Below are 21,213 nucleotides of genomic sequence, written 5' to 3'. Positions count from 1 at the left end.
ATCCAAAGAAGTGTGAGATGATATCTCGTTGTGGTTTTGATTTACATTCCCCTTAGTGATTTTTGCATTTTTATTAATGATTTTCATCTTTTCATGCACTTGTTGGCCAATTGTATGTCTTCTTTGGAAAAATGTCTATTCAGTTCCTCTGCCCATTTTTTAATCGGACTGTTTGGTTTTTTGTTGTTGAGTTGTATGAGTTCTTTATTTTTGAGACTGTATAAAAGAGGTGATTTTGGAAGACACAGGAATTTTCCATTTGGACAATGAAAATGGAAGGGATTTCAGGTTGGTCAACAGCATTTGTAAAGCATGGAGTTATAAAATCATGCAGCATACTTTCATATGCTTACAGGTGAAGGTGAGATGGAGAAGAAATAGAAAAGATGAGCTGAAGGCATAGGCAGATGCTGTAAGTGATATCAAATACCATGTGCAGGAGGAGAATTTTTCAGTAGTAGGAAAAAAAAAGCAAATAAAGGATAAAACCAAAGGAGAGGGACAAATAGAAATCCCAGGTGGTTAAATCCCAGAAGATTAAAGTGTGTGATTTTTCTATAGTGGTAATTTCAATATCTCTTTCGCTGAAGTTGTATAGGAAGATTTTTTAATTGCCAAGCAATTATTGTTTATAAAACTGTTACTAATTTCTAGTTTTTGTACATTTTGAATGGAGAATGTAAACTCTATATCTTATTTAAAAATTATTGATGTCTTCTTCATTCTTTAATATGGGCCACAGGTACATGCAAGGAAACTATTTTTTGCTCTTTGTAAAGAATTCCCATGTATAGAAAGTCTTCATGGTTGCATCTCATTAGTCTCCATAGAAATTTGAATTTTTCTCCATGTTTTTCTGGACATCTTCAATGTTGTTTGTTGAATGTCATTAAAGCCTTCTCTGATAGATAAAAACCTAACCTAGAAAGAATATGAAGCTAACAATTGACAGAAGGCACAATCTAACACATAAAGGGTTTGTGGTGTCCTGGTATGTGGACATGTACTATTAAACCAAGTTCATCATTTATAGGCACATCTTGCAGAACTTTTCACCAGTAGAAAAACCCATAGCGTTAGTACTTAAACTTCAGAGAACATATCTCTTAGTAAAAATTGCTAAATAATGTTTATGTGGGAAATATTAATATTTTCAACTCCAAAGCTCAATACAACATTAAAACAAAATTATACGCGAGAAAAGACTCAAATTAAAATACGAAGATAAATGTTTGAAAAGCCACAGAATGTCAACAGAGTGGTAGTGTTTCTTGGATTTTCTTTCTTAAAGGTCACGTTAGTGCAGAGAAGCAACAGTTTGCCAAGAATGACATTAGTTTTTTGGAAATCATGTAGCAAAGTTTTAAGCATTTTGTACCCTAACATGATGCTTATTATTTATACAGAGACATTTTTACTGTGGTTTAGAAAACTAGTTGGAGGTGGGACTAGATTGAGTACTGATTATAGTTTTCCCACTTAAAATAATGGGAAGTAGGACCCCAGTTTGTGTTTTCACTAACCACATCTGATTGTCTATCATTGTGTGCGTGTATATGTAGAATTACTATGTCTTCTTGGTGATTTCATTCATTTATCACTATAAATTTGCCTTTTTATCTCTGAAAATACACTTGACTGCGAAGTCTATTTTTTTATATACTACTATAGTCAAACAAGCTTGATGTTTGTTTGAAATTTCTACTCCGTTTGTGTATTTAAATGTTATTCCTGTAACCAAGTCTTAGTAAGGTCTTCCTTTTTACCTAATGTAGTAATCTCTCTCTCTCTTTTCATTCAAGTGCTTAGTCTATTTACATTTAATCTCATTATTGTAAAGTTAGATTTAACTCTACAATTTTGATGTTTCCTTCTATTTGTCCCCACCATTATATATCCCTTATTTTCTCCTTTCTTTTTTTGAATTAATGAAGCATTTTTAATATTCCATTGCAATCTGCTTTATTGTCTTTGAAACAGCTTTATTAAGGTATCATTGATACAAAATAAAATGGACATATTTCAAGAGTACAATTTGATAAGTTTTGACACATTTAAACAGTTGTAAAATCACCACCACAATGATTATAATGAAAATATTCACCAGCCCAAAAGTTTCCTGCTGCCCCATTGTGATGATTCCATTTTATCTCCTTTGTTGGCTCCTTAGCTACAACTCTGATTTTTATTTCAGTGGTTGCCTTGGATTTATAGTATACATCTTTAAATTATCATTGTCTACCTTCAAGTGATATTTTACCACTTCACATATCATATAAGCAACTTGTAATAACATACTTCCATTTCTACTCCCTCAGACTTTATGCTATTCTTTTCATACATTTTCCTTATACATACGTTATAAACCCCACAGTGCATTGTTACTATTTTTGTTGACAGAGTCAATGATCTTTCAAAGAAATTTAAATTATTTAAAAATACCCTATGTTCCTACCCCATGGTTACTATTTCTGGTGTTCTTCATTCCTTTGCATAGATCCATATTTCTATCTGGTATAATTTTCTTTCTCTTGGAGGACTGCCTTTACCAATTATCATTCTGTAGATTTGCTGGTGATTAATTCTTTTATCTTTTGTATGCCTTCACTTTTGAAAGATATTTTCATGACTAAATTCTGGGTTGGCAAATTTTTATTCACAGTCCTTTAAAAATTGTGTCATTGAGTTCTCACTTAGTTATTTTCAAAGAGAAATCTTTGGTATCTTTATCTTTGTTCCTCTGTATGAAATGTGTCTTTTTTTCTTCTGGCTGCTTTGAAGATTTCTCTTTATCACTGGTTTTGAGCAATTTGATTAGTATGTGCCCTGGTATAGATTTTTCCATGTTTTTAGTTGATTTCCTCCATGACAGAAAGATAGCCAGCAACTTAGGAATAACAGTGGTTATAAGCAGCATTCAACAAAGGAGAAACTGCTGAGGAAGAAGTACATAGGTGTCTGGAGGTGATGGTCAGCCCAGGTGATGGTGATTATGAGTATGTTTCCCATGATGGAGGCCAGGTACTCCAGCAGATGCACCAGGAAGAAAACCTTCCTATGATGCTGGACAGCTGCAAACCCTTCCAGGGTGAATTACTGGACTGCTGTCCTGTTTCTTGCATCCTTCATCACTGACGTTTCCATTTCTTCAGTCAACTCTCTTTGAGCTATTTTGCAGGGTGTCATGACTGAAAAGTGAAGAAATCAATTTCATTAAACGTATAAATTAATGTAGGCATGGTGACTAGATGTTATTTTAAACATTATATTTTATGTGTAGTTTTTGCCCATTATTAAGTGAAAATAAATAATTTTTATCTTTGAATATGTTTATGTTAAATGCAGCCTAAACTCCTGGATAAATAAGAACTGTGCATGTGGCTTCAGGTTTTCATAAATGATAATGTAATTTTAACAGTGTTAGTCATTTTCTTATATAGTCGATCGCCAAGATGGAAAAAAAGTCCTTCTTTTAGTGATATATCGGATCATGCAACACATTCCTGGTAAGACACCACTCATATCACGCATCCACAAAGTGAATATTGCAGAAGGAAAACTGGAGGCTTGAAAAAAAAAACACTTGTCATCATGGAGTCTGTCATCTCACCAAAAAACATTCCCCCATGGTATCTTTAGGATTTGTCATCCATATTTGAGGTCCTAACATCACTTGTAGGAAAACTTCCTGTGGCTCCAGCTGCAGCCCTCTAAAGTGAGTTAGATTAGAAGATTAGCAGATGGACTCTACTCAGATTGTTGGAGACCTAGTCCAGGCCATTTTCCTACACAACTTGAGACAAGTCAGTAGGAGAGAAGAATTTTCCCTTCCCTCTAGGCCAAGTGGTCAGTCTAGGGGAGAACTTGGGTCTTTTGACCCTTTCAGTCCATCAGCCTGAGGATAGAAAAGGGATTGCACGCCTTGACTCCAGAAATTATTTTCTAATTCACTTTCTCTCCTATTGTCCACCTAAATAAAATATCCTCATTCACTCTTTAAATCCATGAACTTCTCTTATGTGAGCCTTTGTCACTCTGGTCAACTAGTGTTCATCTCAGATCTCTGAACTAGCTGTCTGATTTATCCAAACACTCACTCTTTTAGTATGTGCAATTAGCTTAAAGAGGAACAGACTCTGCTTCAGTTTACAATAAATGAATAGCAAGATGATCCAATCACACTAAGATCATGTACTCACTCAGATGCAGCTCACAGCAGCCAGAGCTCTGTCCCCTGCTCTCTCACTCTTCCAACAACCAAGATGCTGGTTTAGGCAGTTAGAAATGTAAAAAAAAAAAAAAAAAAAAAAGGAAAGAAAGAAACACTTGCATTTGAGATGACCCTAATTTGTCCCAGAGAAAAGTTTAACATCTGCACCATGTCTGCTAAGCATCCTTCTTCATAAGAATGCAGAGCTTTCAAAAGTTGAGATAGACCAAAGTGATAGCTCCATGGCAATCTTGCCTGATGAAATCCTGGGAAAGAAAGGAGAGCACATACTGCCCACAATGTTCTACTGGAGTCTGGGAGTGAGTTCACTTTGAATCCCAAAAGCTTTCACACCCTCTTTGCAGGCCCCATGGTCCCCAGACTCCCAGTCTACTCTTTCATGAGCCACCGCCAGCAGGAGATCCTGCTCACTGAGAAAATTCTTCAGGGTGTGGTGGGAGACAATAGCCTCCTCTCTCAAACAGGTCCCTGTAGATAGTATTTTTCAAAAATGCATTCCAGGGCAGATAAAATGTGTTACTACTCCCCTACCTCTCCTGATTGGGGAGAATACACATGACATTGAGAGCAGAGATGACAGTGAAATTAACTTTCCTCATCATATATTTCATGTTGGACTGTCTCTTGACACCAATCAGGATCCACAAGGACCAGTAGGCAGACCCCAGACATAGCAGACCTCATTAGAAGATGGAACAAAGCCATCTAGAGATCAGTGTGTCTTTAGGATCTCTGGTGGCTTCCAGTTGGGTCTTGTTGGAAATAGAAAATTATAATACAAACATCATAGTTATTCTTTCATTATGTATGCAGATATAGTAATATGGACTCCCAAATGTCTGTGTTGTCCTCCATGAAAATCTTCAAAGTGGAGTACATATAATCCTCCTAGAGTTTATAAAGTCTCAAATTGCATTATGTTACTAAAATGGAATTGGCAGGTCAAGTGGGGATCTTGGACTCACACCTGGTGGTAATAAGGTGAAGCTCTCCCTTATTCTGCCAGAGCAGTGCCAAAGAACACCAGATAATGCACAAAGTCTAAATAAGAGCTAGAGTCTCATAACATAACACACAGAATGTTCATATTTCAGTGGATAATAACTTTTCATACAAAGAACAAGGAATCTTTCAACTTGAATGAAAAAAAGTCAGTCACCAACATCAAGATGACAGACATTAGAATGATATGACACAGAATTTAAAGCAGTCATCATAAAACTGCTTCAATGAACAATTACAAACATGCTTGAGATAAATTTTAAAAATAGAAATTCTCTGCTAAGAAATAGAAGACATAAAGAAGAACCAAAAGGAAATTCTGGAACTGAAAAATACAATAAACAAAAATTTTTAAAAGTTCAATGGATAAGCTCAACAGCAGAATGTAGGGAATAGAGGGAATAACCAATGAACTGGAAGTTAGAACAGTAGAAACTACCCAGTATGAACAACAAAAAGAGAATAGACTGAAAAAAAATAGATACAAATTCATGGACGTATGGAACTATAACAAAATATCTAACATTCATATCATTGGAGTCTGAAAAAGAGGAGAAAAAGAGTGAGGCTGAAAAAGGATTTGAAGAAACAAAGGCTGAAAACTTCTCAAATTTGGCAAAAAATGTAATATACAGATTCAAGAAACTGAGAAAATTCCAAATAAGAAAAATCCAAAGAAGTCCACATCAAGAAACATAATATTCAAACTTCTGGTGGTTAAAGGCAAAGAACCATTTTTGAAAGCAGCAAGAAAGAAACAACACATTACCCATGTGAAAGAACAATTCAAATGACAGTAGATTTCTCATCAGAAACCATGGAGGCTAGAAAGAAGGAGAGTAATATTTTTCAAGTGCTGAAAGGGAAGAACTGTCAATATATGGAACCCTATATCTAGAATTCTATATCCAGGGAAATATGCTTCAGGAATGAAGGAGAAATAAAGACATTTTCAGATGAAGGAAAACCGAGAGAGTTTGACACCAGCATATCTATCCTAAAAGAATGGCCTAAGGAAGTTCTCTAAACAGAAATAAAATTATATCTAGAGCAACTACTAAAATGCTATACAAAGAGATACACTCAAAAGCATTATAGATAAATCAAAATGGAATCATAAAAAATATTCAAGTAACCCGTATGAATGCAGGAAGCCAAGGAAATGGAAAATCAAACAGAAAACAAAACATAAAATGGCAGACTTAAGCCCTAAGACATCAAAAATAACATTACTACATTAAATGTGAATGATCTAGGTACACTAGCGGGGGCTCCTCCAGTCTCCAATTTGGATAAATTTTATTTCCTTTTCTTGCCTAATGGCTTTGGCTAGGACTTCTAGTACTATGTTGACTGGGAGTGGTGAGAGTGGGTACCCTTGTCTTACTCACGATCTTAGAAGAAAAGCTTTCATCTTTTCACCACTGAGTATAATGGTAGCTGTGGGCTTGTCAGATGTGGCCTTTTATTATCATGAAAGGATGTTGAATTTTGTCAGATGCTTTTTCTACATCTATTGAGATGATCAAATGATTTTTATCCTTCATTTTGTTAATGTATGTATCACATTGTTTGATTTGCATATGTTGAAATATCCTTGTGTCACTAGAGTAAATCCCACTTGATCATGGTGTATGATCCCTTTAATGTGCTGTGTGATTCTGTTTGCTTATAGTTTGTTGACGATTTTTACATCTATGTTCATCAAAGATATTGGCCTGTAATTTTCTTTTTTTGTAGTGTCCTTGTCTGGTTCTCTTATCAGGGTAATGCTGTCCTTGTAAAATGAGTTTGGAAGTATTCTCTTCTCTTTAATTTTTTGGAAGAGTTTGAGAAGGATTGGTATTATTTACTCTTTAAATGTTTGATAAAATTAACCAATGAAGCCATCTGATCCTGAGCTTTTCTTTGTTAGGAGGTTTTTGATTACTGATTCAATCTCCTCACTAGTAGTAATTGGTATGTTCAGATTTTCTATTTCTTCGTGATTCAGTCTTGGTAAGTTGTATGTTTCTAGGAATTTATCCATTTCTTCCAGGTGGTCCAATTTGTTTTCATATAATTGCTCATAGTAGTCTCTTACGATCCTTTGTATTTGTACAGTATCAATTGCAATGTCACCTCTTTCATTTACAATTTTATTTGAGTCCTTTTTTCTTTGTAAGTCTAGCTAAATGTTGTCTATTTTATGTTTCAAAAAACCCAAGCTCTTAGTTTCATTGATCTTTCCTATTGTCTTTTTAGCTTCTATTTCATTTATTTCCTCTCTGATCTTTGTTATTTCCTTCTTCTACTAATTGTGGGCTTAGTTCATTCCTCTTTTTCTAGTTCCTCAAGGTGTAAAGTTTGGCAGTTTATTTGGAATCTTTCCCTTTTTTAACATTTGTTGTGAGGAGGTTTGGCCTTGAGCTAACATCTGTTGCCAATCTTCCTCTTTTTGCTTGAGGAAGATTGTTGATGAGCTAACATCTGTGCCAATCTGCCTCCATTTTATGTAGGTGTCACCACAGCATGGCTTGATAAGCAGTGCTATGTCTGCACCCCAGATCCAAACCTGCAAACACCAGGCCACCAAACCGGAATGTGTGAACTTAACAACTATGTCCCTGGGCTGGCCTCAATCCTGCCTTTTTTAAAAAATATAAGTGTTTACCACTATAAACTTCCCTCTAGACCTGATTTTGTTGCATCCTATAATATCCACATATTTGCCAATTTTCCAGTTTTCTTGTTGTAATTGATTTCTAGTTTATACCATGTGGTCAGAAAGGAGGCTTGATATGACTTTAATCTTCTTAAATTTATTAAGACTTGTTTTATGACATAACATATGATATATCCTCAAGAATGCTACATGTGTGCTTAAGAAGAATGACTACTCTGCTGCCATTGGATGGAATGTTTGGTATATGTGTGTTTGATCTGTCTGGTAAAACGTGTAGTTTAAGTCCTTATTGATTTTCTGTCTAGTTGATTTATTCATGGTTGAAAGTGGAGTGTTGAAGTCCCTTACTCTTATTATATTGCTGTCTATTTCTCTTTTCATATCTGTTAATATTTGCTTTATATATTTAGGTGCTCCTATTTTGGGTGCATAGATATTTAAAAATTTTATATCCTTTTGATGGAAGACACTCGTATCATTATATAATGACCTTCTTTTCACTTGTTACAGTCTTTGGCTTAAAGTCTATTTTGTCTGATATAAATATAGCTACCCTTGCTTTCTTTTGGTTTTCATTTGCATGGAATATCTCTTCCATGCACTTTAAGTCTTCACTTTAAGTCTATTTGTGTCCTTGACACTGAAGTGAGTCTCTTGTAGGTACCATATAGATGGGTTTTGTTTTTTATCTATTGCTATCCATTCAGCTATCGATTTGTGTCTTTTGATTGGAAAATTTATTCTATTTACATTTAAAGTAATCATTGATAGATGTGAGCTTACTATTGCCATTTTGTTCATTGTTTTCTTCTGTTTTGTAATTCCTTTGCTCCTTTCTCCCTCTCTTGATCTCTTCTTTTGTGATTTGATGGTTTTCTATAGTGGTATGCTTACATCCCCTTCTCTTCTTCTTCTATGCGTCTACTACAGGTTTTTGCTTTGTGGTTACCTTGAAGCTCCCATAAAACATATTTATAACATTCTATTTCAGGCTGATAACTTAACTTTGAATGCATATAACATTTTACTTTCCACACACACGTACATTTTATGTTTTCAATGTCACAATTAACATCTTTTCACATTGTGTATCCAATTAATAAATTATTGTAGCTATAGTTATTTTTAATACTCTTGAATTTTAACCTTCATACTGGAGTTATAAGTGATTTAGCCACCACCATTACAATATTAGAGTTTTCTAAATGTAACTATATATTTACTTTTATCTGTGAGTTTTATACTTTCATATATTTTCCTGTTACTAGTTAACATCCTTCCATTTCAGATTGAAGAACTTCCTTTAACATTGCTTGTAGGGCCAATCCAGTAGTGATGAACTCCTTCAGTTTTTGTTGGTTTGTCTAGGAAACTCTTTCTCACTCCTTCAATTCTGAAAAAGAACTTTGCTGGGTAGAGTATTCATGGGTGGCATGTTTTTTTATTTCAGCACTTTGAATATAATACCACTTCCTTCTGCCCTGCAAAATTTCTGCTGAAAAGTCTTCCATGGTCTTATGGGGGTTGCCTCGTACATAAAAAGTTGTCATTCTCTTGCTGTTTTTAAGATTCTCTCTGTCTTTAAATTTTGACAATTTATTTGTAATGTGCTTCAGTGTGGATCTCTTTGGATTCATCTTATTTGGAACTTTTGGGGCTTCCTGGATCTGGACAACTGTTTCTTTTTCCAGCTTAAGGAATTTTTCAGCCAGTATTTCTTTGAATAAGCTTTATGCTCCCTTTCTCCCTCTTCTCCTTCTAGAAGCTCTGTAATGTATATTTTGTCTGCTTGATGGTGTCCCATACGTCCCTTAAACTATCTTCACTCTTTTTCATTTTATTTCTTTTTGTTCCATATTTAGATGAATTCCACTGCCTTGTCTTTGAGTTCACTAATCCTTTACTCCACTTGCTCTACTCTGCTGTTGCACCCCTCTATTGAATTTTTCTGTTCAGTTATTGTATTCTTAAGCTCTGTGATTTCTGTTTGGAATATTTTAACATTTTCTATCTTTTTGTTGACATTCTCGTGTTGTTCATGCATCACTCTCCTGACCTCAGTGAGCATCTTTAGGAACATTATTTTGAACTCTCTGTGAGGTAAATCTCTTACTTCCATTTCATTAAGATCTGATTCTGGGGATTTATCTTGTTCTTTTGTTTGGAACATATTTCTTTGTTTTTTTTTTTCATTTTACTTGACTCTCTGTTGGTTTCTGCATGTTAGACAAAACAGCGACCTCTCTCTCTTGACAGAGTGGTCTCATATTGGAGATAAACATTGTCCATCAGCTCACCCAAGCTCCTGGTTGTCTCTCAAACCTTTGTGATTGTTCAAGTTGCTTCTTTGTTCTTAGTGCCTCCCAGTAGTTGAAGGTATGCCAAGAGGCACCCATTCCCAAGGAGAAGGATTCCAGTCAGCACCAAGACGTAGGCTAATTAGAAGCCAGATCCTCAACTAGCAGCTGGAAAAGTATATAGTTAACCTCCTCCAGGAAGAAACTTGGAGATGGGCATTTTTTCCTGCCCCCTCTGTGGTAAGCCCAGGTATGTACCCATGGAAAGCATGCTCCTGTACCTATTTAAACACTGCTTCATTGTTTGCTATAGTCCTATGGGACCCATGAATGCAAGCCCCATTGTCTATCAGAGCCAGGCAATCCTTGGGCCCATCCCTTACATGGCAACCAAAAGCTGGAGTGCCAGACATGCACACAACCTCCTTCCAGGGAGATACCACAGACTTGGTTTTGTTATTGGGGCAGGCCAGAGGGAGAAGCAGAGGAAGGATCTGCCAGCTTTCCCAGTCTCTGAGGAGATCACAGCCAGCCCCTAGATATGTGCTAAAATTACAAGCTAGATCTTCAGGAAGCCGCTTATAGCATATGCAGCTAGACCTTTTTTGGAGAAAGATTGGAAGATGGGCATTCTTGGCTGTTCTTTCTGCACTGAGCCCTGGGGGAATAGCCACAGCAATTGCTCATGAATCCATTAAGAACTGCTTCTTTGTTTTCTATAGTCTTGTGGGTCTCACGGACACAAGCTCCATTGGCTTTCAAAGCTCTTTGATGGGGGTCTTAAAAGCTGGGGCACTAGATATACACTCCAAACCCTTCTCATCAGAGAGAAACTGGGAGTTGGAGATTCCCTCTTGACTGTATGGCACTGTGCTGTGGGTGGGGTTTATGATAAGAGTATGTCTTAGCCTTTCCCAGCCATTTTGCTGTGGGTGTTTGCTCAATGTGCTGGAGCCATGCGGCTAGTTTCTGAATTTCTTTTAGAGGGAATTTCTCCACGTTTAGCTGTACATTCAGGGTGTCTGTGGGAGCAGGGAAGTTCAGCAGCCTCCTGTCTGACCATCTTGGTCACTGCCACCATTTTTAATCTGCACTATTCTTATTTCTTTCAACTGGTCATATTGCCACACTCACTCTTGTCCCCTGCTCTTGCCAGGAATCTCTAACCTAGAATACTCTCTTTCCTCATCCCCTCCCAAAATCAGCCTATCTCCTACCTAGCCTTTAAATCTCAGCTTAAATGACACAATTTTAAGCGGCTTTTTTTTTTTTTTGACACCTACAGGTAAATGAGGTTCCCTTGCTGTGGGTGTGCTTCCCCACGATGACATTTTATTTTCATTACTTGTTAAATTGCCTTTCCAACTAGATGGTAGGACAGTTTTTACCTGTCTTGCTCACTACTGTATCCTCAGCAGGTATTACATGGGTTGATGAGGGCAGCATAAGTATCTGTGGTAAGAGGGAAAGAAGGAATGGAATTCTATAAGGAGACAGTTAGAATAAGATAATGATATGATCGATCCTGGCCAAATAGTCATACCAGTGGGAAAATAATATTTTAAGGAGTAAATTATATAGGCTTTATAACATATATTGATCCAATTAATAGGCTAATGGCTTGTTTTACATTCATTTTGTTTATACACTCTGCATTGTAATCCTGAGTCCTCTCAAAGCTGTAATTAGCCTCCAGTGATTGAGGACAATGGCCCTCAGTCTTTGACCAGGGGGTGACTAATAACATTGACCTGTGATCATGTAACTGGACCCCATGATCCAAAAGAGCTGGTCTGTATACCCACCAGAAGAACTCTGATGTATTAGGAAGGGGCAAGAGTGAAAGAGCTTTACAGGGGTCCTTAGGACCTCCAGAAAGGATAATGAAAGGAACTTTAATGAACAAAGGACCTTTAAAATGTACATGGTTAGATTCCAGACACCAAGATAATTACTCCTATGTTTGAAGGAGAGATAAGGCTCCTCTCCCTAACCTCAGTGGGAGGTGCACTAGGAAAGCAAGGACATTCATCCTGTGATTGGAGAATAAGGCTATAAGCTCTGTTCTGAAGCCAAAAATCAGATCAAGAGAGGTTTTCTAGTCAAAGAGATTCCTCTCCAACCCAGTTGCACAATGAGACAGCATGTTAACCTCTTTTTTAAAAGGATCTAGAAATCTGGAAGAGGATGGCTGAAAGAAGCTTTACCTCTTATAGAAGAGATCATCTAAGGTCATCAAAAATGTCAACAAACTCAGAATTATGATCTCCTCACTCCTGGGGCAGAACGTGCTCTGGCCCTTGAAGGGCTTGGATTCAACCAGTTGTCAGTGTCAGACATAGTTGGAGCCAGGCTTAGCTCAGGGACTGAAACACTCCTGATGGAGACCATGGGAGCAGCAGCAGCATCATTAAGCCAATGACCCATTGAAAGGAAGTATGCATCCGTTGGAGTCCAGGAAGGAAAACAGAGGCCACCTCACATATCTTAACAGAGAGAATTCAATACAGAAATTGATTAGATAAGTTTTGGAGGACTGTAGGACATGGAGGGAACACTGAGGCGATACAGAGACAGCAAGTGCAGAAAGCAGCTTTATTGCCTATGACTGGAAGAACAAAGAGGAAAGCTTAAGTCCATTGTAACTGAGAAGCCCAGAGAAGGGGCTCCACTGCACTGGGTCAGAGACCTTGGATTGGGGTGTGCTTCCTGGGCAGCCCAGGTCTTCTTGCATGTGAAAAGACCCCACAGAGCTAGGGCTCAGGCCTCTGAGGAACATGCACTGCTCATTGGTGCTGCTTCCGCAGGACCTTGGAGGAGAGCCTCCGCTGGGTTGGGATTCAAACCTCTGAGGAGGCAACACTGATGACCACGTGCTGGAATCTCTGAGGGGCCCAATGAGGCTGCCCCTGAAAGTGTGAAAACTGCATCCGGCTGCTGCCACTGAGCCCAATCACTGCTGCAAAGTAAAAGGACAACACTGGACAATGCTGACAGAAGCAGAAGCAAGTGGGAAAGAGCAAGTCCCAACTCCCTTCTCCAGTCCTTAAGCTTCCCTCTAGGTCCCCCTATGTGCAGAGACAAACAAGAAATTCAGCTGTAAAGGTGAAATGTGGTTTGCAGAACCCCAGGCCCAGAGTTCCAAAGTTGGGTTTGAAGTTGAGAGACAATAGGTCAATAACGAGCGAGTTGCTGCCCCTTCCATCTAAACTAGCTTGGGTAGCTACTCCAGCACAGAAGGAAGCAGGAGAACGTGGTGTGTTTCCTGACATGCAGACCCAAGAAAAGTTATCCTGGGCAACATAAAAAGCATCCCAGGGAATCTAAGTGGAGGTCGGATTATAATTTGGGCTCTAAATTTTTCCACTGTCCAATACAGCAAACATGAGTGACAAGTCTGTCCTAGAAAGTATACGTTTATGGTGCTACCGAATCATGTCTCTTGGTTATATTTCATTATAATTCAGAAAAATGAAGCATTCTGATAGGTCTCATTCTTCTGATTAGGCTATAATAGTCTGAGTACAAATATTTGAGGAAAAGACTGCATATGGGAGCACACAAAAGCAGATCAACTCAGTACAATACTACTAACAGGTTCAGGCTTGTGTATGGGGAATCCCAGCCTGCCTAACACGTGAGGCTTGCTTACCCCCAAAAAAGGACAAAGCAAGACTAACTCAAGACTTGGTCCTTTCTTAATTGACATGGGACCAGTGTAAAGAAATGTCCTCAAAAGCCTAGGTCCCCTCCTCATCACATGCTTTTCTAGGGAATGCCAGGAGCACTCTCTAGCTATAAGACCCAGCAGTGGTGCTGGCTGTCGGGTAGAGCTCTCATCTGAGGAGGCTACTGGGCTCACCCCGGTTGGTGGTTGAGGACAAAGACCTAGCCCTGCCTTTAGCTATGTCCCCTCCCAGATGGGGTGGGCCAAATGCCTCTTTCTTGCCTTTGATGAAAGTAACTCCTCTAGCCTCCTTTTCAAATAGAAAGAGGGTTCTTAGATTAAATTTAAAAGATAAAATAAAATAAGAATCTGCTCCATGCAATGGAAGTTAAATGTGATGGGACTTATCCAGTGTTGTGGAGGCACCCTTTCTCTGGAATAAATGCCTGCACCTGTCGGACAGGGTCTAAGAAATCTACATTTGTGAGAGTGGCTCTAGTCTCCAATTTCTGTCAAGTGGCAGACACCATTGCACCAATTTTGTAGCTCTGACAAAAGTTAGTAGGGTCTAAATCTTGTGTTCTCTACTGAGGCAGGTGTGACACTTTCAAAACACTTTCAAAAAGATTGCTCTTCCAGACACATTGGTCAGGTTGGGCAGGAGCTGATGCAGGCTTACTGCTTGTTAGCAAAGTCCCTTGTTGTTCCAACCATGGACAACACTAGAAGCTGGAGTCCACAACAGGCAATAAAATACTTTGGTGGTTAAGAGCTTATGCTCTGGATTCACAGAGCTTCCATTCAAGTCTTATCTCTACCTCCCACTCATTGTGTGACTTGGACACATTACTTAGGCTCTTGCAGTGTTACTGGAAAACAAAAGACAAATAGTGGCAGCACTTAGTCCCAGACCTGATGTATAGAAGCTCTGCTGTAATAGTAGGCACTAGGCATAAAGTGGTAAAAATGGCACAACAACAACCACAAATCCTTCCAAATGTGAGAGGGCATCTCTGGTTGCTTGTAGTTCGCTGGTTCTCCTCCAGGGCTGATTTTGCTATGTCTGGAGACATTCTTAGGGTCACAACTGGGGTGATCCTACGGGCATCTATTTGTTAGAGACCAAGGATGCTGCTAAGTATCCTACAATGCACAGGACACCTCCTGCAGCAATGACCCAGCCCAAGTGTCAACGGTTTTGAGGTTGACAAACCCAAGGATTAATTCCTAAAATGAAGAAAAGGGAAAGTCAATATAAAACACAGGCATTCAACTACCTTATTGTCCAGGATCAAAGGACAGGAGTGTCTCTAAAGACTTCAGTCATGAAGCAGCATTCACAGAAAGGGATGCACTACAGGCCCATATCTTATCTGGATCAGACAGACTCTTTATCATATGGCTGCTGGTTCTGGAAGACCAACATGGTCCTCATCGTGTACAGGAGGTCTGCTTGAGCCAGAGAGGTCAAAAGGGTAAGGCCTTGAGTTTAGAGAATCATTTGAAGAAAGGATGTGCCTTCTTGACTGATATACATTATCAAAGACAAAAAAGAGGAAAATGGATGAAGAGGAAGTTCTATTACTTCTCTGTGGCTCTTCAAAGAATTGACAATGTGAAGTCATAGTCAGCTGGTCACAGGAAGTGCTGCCTGCAGGATGCCTGTGGGGTCATGAGTCTGTCTGCGTTAAACCACAAGGACTAATTTTAAGATATAACATTATGAGGAAGCAGGAACTGCCTCTATGTCTCAGCTAAGGGAGGAAAATTGGTGCTAGTTCCTGAAAAAGAGCCACAAAAACAACAAAGTCTCACTTGTCATGTCAGTTAAAGGAAAAGAAGGCATATGTTCCTGAGAAGGAAAACCCCAAGCAAGACGGCATCCTGGCAGGAAGGGAAGCTCTTCCTGGACCAAGACGGCTACAGAAAGAAGGACCAGCTGCCCATACGGGGCTCAGGGGACAAGATGAACAGACTGAGATGGGGCTCAACTGAGCATGGAAGAGAAGTGATATGAGAACTAAAATGGACCTGTATGAGTTTGAAGAGCAGGAAAAACGTGTTGGGGCTGAAAGAAGATGGGCTTTCAGGAGCTAGGAGAGAATCTAGGATTAAGGAAAGGTTGGCAGTCCATCTCTGTCAGGAAACTCCCTTATTTGGCCTTTCCCAAGTAGAAATGGTGTCACTCACGAGCCTGAAGCTTCCTGAGATAAAGAGGATCCACATTACCTCGGAGAACAACCATCGGGGCATGGTCTCTCATTTACCCATCCCACTTGCTTCTCCTTGCTAGGTCATTTGAGAGAGTCAAATACACAACAGCCCCTTTCTGTGTGGTCCCACGCCACTTGGCCTCAACTTGCCCTTTCCAGCTAACCACTGCGAACATCACCCTAAGCCAAGGAGTGGTGAATGGCTGTGACATTCAGGCTTCCTTGGCTGCTCCTGATCTCAGTGATCACTCACCAAAAATAACATCTTAAGCTTACATGGCACTTGATATCACTGTCTTCGGTTCTCTCATTCAATCTTGGCAGCATCTCTAGGTTGATTTATTGTCCTCACTATACTTAGAAAGAAACTACAGCTCAAAGGAGTTGAGTATTCTGAAAGAGGCTGAATTTGAACCCAGATCTTATCCGCCCACTCCCAGTTCAAGAACTACACACATCTCTGCATCCACAACACCATGACACCACATCCTGCAACACAGCAGTCTTCATGCCTTTTATTTTTGTATGCATCATCATGGGTACTAGTGCCTTCTTAACTGGATTACCAGTTTTCCAAGAATAGAGATCAAGTCTCATATTTCTGTTTTGTCAAATGAGTAAAGCTCTCTTAAACACTCAATATTCATCTATTTTTTATTTTTTTAATCCATTACAAAATGTAGAAAATATAAAAATTACAAGAAACCAAGATGAATATAGTAACACAATATACGCTCTTCCTGCCATGTCTAAAATCTGCTAGTAATCATATTGATTCATTAGTGGTAGTTTTCAAAGCCTTATTCAGTGGAAAGTCTCTGAGACCACTGGGGGCTTCAACATGTTATTTGGGTGTCAAAATTCTGTTAGAAGAGACTAGACCTGGTCCATACCAATCTATGTGTTATGGCCACAGTCAGTCTATGGTTCATCAAATTCTTGAATTTCATACCCAAAATCAATGTGCTTCTGATGAATGACAATGAGAATCCCGGATGAAGAACCATGGACAATTCATCTCTTCTAAATCAATATCAAACTACTCTCAGCTTACATCTCAATAGCAAACAGTATGTATTTTTATTCAATCCGAAAGACTCAGGTAAACATTCACAACTTCTTCTGTCATCTTTAATGGATCATGATAAAGAGAATCTATTTTCCAGTCTAGTTTTCTAACAGCACAGAGCCAAGTTCAAGACTTGTCTTCATTAGACATGGAGGATTTGTCCACCTGGTTGTATTCTGAAACAATGGGAGGGTAGCAATGCTTACAATGCTGTGCAACTTTATAGCTTAATCAGAGCAGTTATTCCCACTCCAGATCAATGAGATAGGTCAGATCCTCATGATATGAGGACAAAGTAAAGGAGGGATGAGAAATCTCAGGCAAGGTCTAGATGTACAGCCCATGCATCAAGTGTTACAGCTGAAATTTCCACATTCAAAACAAAATAGTGACTGCATATGTCCATATTCATCAAATTGTACACATTAACTATATGCAGCTTTTTTGCATATCAATTATACCTCAGTAAAACTGTTAAAACAAATAAACAAAGTGGTGGTCCTAATAATACATTTTACCTTGATTGTTAGTGAGAAGAAAATAAAAAACAGAAACAACTGTTTTCATTGCATTCTGAACTATTTTGGAGTCTGACTGGCTCTAGAGGAAACACATGAGGTAAGAGAGTAGGAGTAGATGGTTTCTTAGGGGCCAGTGGTCACCTTAAAGCAATTCTTCAGTCTGACAATCCACATGCTATAAAGTCCACATATCCTGCCTAATTCTTTTCAGGCCCACACACCAAAATTCTAGGTGTGATTTCAGGATCTACATACTGAACACTGTACATACAAAAGAAAAAGGAAACAGGAAAACATTTTCACACAGCTGTTAAGTCTAAAGCACGAGACCCGTTTCTTCTCCTAGAGAGCTTTGTTTTTCTGCCAACTCAGCACAGACATTACTTTGGAGTCAGACCTTGAGACCACATGTCTCAAAGGGTCATGTCAAACCACAGTCCTCACATCACCCAACCTTGGGGCATCAGAATTCTAAGCTCATCCATGTAGACATTCTGCTACAGAATGGCACAGGTAGAACAGACAGGTTTGCTGACCTTCCAGTCCAGAAACTTGCTCATCAGACCCTGCACAGAAAGGTCAATTCCCACTAAAACTTCAGTTTCCAAGAAGAGCTTCAGAAGACACAGATTAATTTCTGAAGAAGGGGAAAAGCTTCCTGAGGGCTGGTTTGACATCCTTGTTTCTCAAAGTATAGATGAGGAGGTTGAGAGTAGGGCTCACCATGGTGTACAGCATGCCAGCCAACTTCTTCTTCTCAGCACTACAGCTGGAGACAGGGCTTATGTAGGCAGAGAAAACAGCAGTGTAAAACATGCACACCACAATAAGATGGGAAGAGCAGGTGTAGAGGCTTTCTTCTTCCCCTCTGCAGTCCGTTGTTGCAGGAGATCATAGCAACATTCTTGCTAGGTTTTAAACTTAGCAAGAATAAGTTATAAATGGGTGGCTGAGAAATACATGATCTGCTAATTCTCATAAATTACTATACTAGATTGTGCTTTGGAATCAAAGGCTGGAAGGGAGTATCTTATCAAACATGAAGGCAGGGGGCTTAGGAACGCTGGGCTCTTGCAGGAACAGAACGCCGTCTGCGTAACTTGCTGGTTGTTCCTAGGATACTCCCTAAGGGAATGGCCTTGGGTAGGGCCGGGGCACGTTGAAGGGAGGAAGACTAGAACTGCTGAGGTTTGACTTGCATATCCCTGCTGGCATGAGTTCCTGCTATGCTTGTATTTCTTTGCCCACAAATAAATACATGGCGATCACAGGGACCTCACCTCAGTCCTTGAGGCTGATAGTCCCCTGTCCCATTGAATAATACATATTGTGTTGTGTCTATTATATAACTGTGTTCTGTCTATTAATTCCATCCGCCCCTTCAACTGGCTGCCTAGCTGGTCTTGGCAGCAGTCTGCATCTTTAGGATGCTGGAGATGATAAAGCCATATGACACGATGATCATCAGGAAGTTCATTATGCCATAAAAGGCATCAGCCAGGACAATCATGATGCTGTTCACATATGTGGAGCTACAGGAGAGAATTAACAGAGGAGGGACCTTACAGAAGAGATGGGTAATGACACTGGGCCCACAGAAATGCAAGTGCAGCATCAGTGTGGATGGCTGTGTTGAAGGCACAGGGCACCCACTCACCTGTTGTCAGCATGCAGCAGAATGTCTTGCTCATTCTGGTGCTGTAATACAGATGGTGGCAGATAGCTGCGGACCAGTCATAGGCCATGACTGTTAGGAGGAGCAGCTCAGAGGATTCAGTCCATGTGAGGAAATAAAGCTGGACCATGTAGCCCCCATGGGAGAGGGGGCTTTCCTGATATCAGACCTTCCACTGCTTTGGGCATGATGGAGGAGGTGCTGATGATGTCCATAGTAGCCAAGTTGAAGAGAAAAACATACATGGGAGTGTGCAGCCTGGGATGGAAGGTGATGGACAAAATGATGAGGATATTTCCTGGGAGGGCCACAAAGTAGAGGGAGAGGAAACAGCTTAAAAACAGCACACGGTATTCTGGGTGCTCCGAAAAGCCCTGCAGGATAAATTCTGTTACCAGAGTCTGATTCTTCATGGTCCTGGGGCTGAGAGGGGTTTCTACAGCTATCAGGTGAATCTCCACCCGCAACTTCACGTGATTTCAGGGCTAGAGAGAGAAACGAGAGATGTCCTAAGGAAAGCTGCTACCATGTTTCATTCATCCCTGACATCATGGCTCAAGCAATATTATACAGATGCACTAGGACTTATAATCAAGATAAACACAGAAATGTTACAATAAGAAAAGGATATGAACATTCAGTTCATAAAAAGAAGGTACAAGTTGGGGTTGGCTACATGGCATCGTGGTTAAGTTCACACACTCCACTTCAGTAGCCCAGAGTTCACAGGTTCGGATCCCTGGCGTGGACCTAGCACTGCTCATCAAGCCATGCTGTGGAGGCATCCCACATAACGTAGAGGAAGATTGGCACAGATGTTAGCTCAAGGACAGTCTTCCTCACACACACAAAAACAAAAAGGAGGTACAAATGGCCAATTAAACTCATGAAGCATCCTCAACCTCAAAGAAATGCAAGTTAAATCAGTGATCCACTCTATCAGCCACAATTTGGCAAAGTTAGAAAACCATGATATTGACTAACTTTAGCAAGGGTGCCAAGATGCAGGTCTTTTAAAATTTGTATTCCATTTGAGGCAGAACTTTCACTTCTAGGACTTTACCTTAAGGAAATAATTAAGAGACTCTTCATGGTGTTGTCACAGCATTATTTATCATAGCAAAAATTTAAAAGCAACCTACACTCTTAAAGGAGAGTAAATTGTGATATATTGATATAATGGAATGCTGTGTTCTTACCAAAATGATGTTTTAGAAGCATTTGACTGATGATTATGAAGACAGAATGAAAACAGTTCAAAAATAGTCTGTACAGTAGGATCTCATTTTGATTTAAAAGAGGAAGCATCTTCGCATACACACCCATGGAAAAAGAACTGGCTAGTGATAGACCAGAATTTGAACAGTGGGGATGGATTGTACTTGATTTCATTTCTTCTTTTTGCTGCTCTGTAATTTCTGATTTTTCCATTTAATAACCTTTCAGAAAGGCAGATCTATCACATAATTCTCCTTCTGACAACTCTTCCATGGCTCCCCACTGCTGACAGAACAAAGGCTTCCAGCTGCCACTCCTGGATCCACCTCCTTTCATGCCAATGTCTTTCCACTCATTTTATCCCTCAAAGCCAGAGTTCCAGCCACACCCAGAACTCCCAGGCTGACCAACATACAAGTCATGCCAGGTTTTCATGGCATCATTCTTGCAGCCCTCTCAGCTGGGAATGCCCTCCTACTCATGAACCATATTGATCATCAGCCACCTCCTTTTCTAACATCCTTTCCCTAGAGAGAAAGAACCACCCTCTCCTTGATGGCCCCTCAGGATTCTGTACTGACTTCTATCCTAGAACCCATTATACATCACTAGCCAACCCTCTCCGCTAAGGTTGGTACATTTTCCTCATTCACAT

General features: G+C 39.5%; 1 long non-coding RNA gene and 2 pseudogenes across 2 annotated transcripts in view; 1 reads left to right on the top strand and 2 right to left on the bottom strand.

The window, feature by feature from the left end:
- Positions 1 to 1,936: 1,936 nt before the first annotated feature.
- The window catches only part of LOC138923674 (uncharacterized), a 40,673-nt gene continuing 21,396 nt past the window's right edge, over positions 1,937 to 21,213 (bottom strand). For both annotated transcript variants that reach the window (XR_011437658.1, XR_011437661.1), the window contains exon 3: positions 1,937 to 3,188. This is a non-coding gene — a long non-coding RNA (uncharacterized lncRNA). The remainder of the gene's footprint in view (positions 3,189 to 21,213) is intronic.
- On the bottom strand, positions 18,148 to 19,818 carry LOC100054181 (olfactory receptor 13A1-like; annotated as a pseudogene).
- On the top strand, positions 19,062 to 19,756 carry OR13A33P (olfactory receptor family 13 subfamily A member 33, pseudogene; annotated as a pseudogene).

The sequence above is a fragment of the Equus caballus genome, chromosome 1, assembly GCF_041296265.1.
Source record: "Equus caballus isolate H_3958 breed thoroughbred chromosome 1, TB-T2T, whole genome shotgun sequence".
Classification (NCBI taxonomy): domain Eukaryota; kingdom Metazoa; phylum Chordata; class Mammalia; order Perissodactyla; family Equidae; genus Equus; species Equus caballus.
The sequence above is the reverse complement of the archived record's forward strand: the minus strand, read 5'-3'. Positions and strand labels throughout refer to the sequence as shown.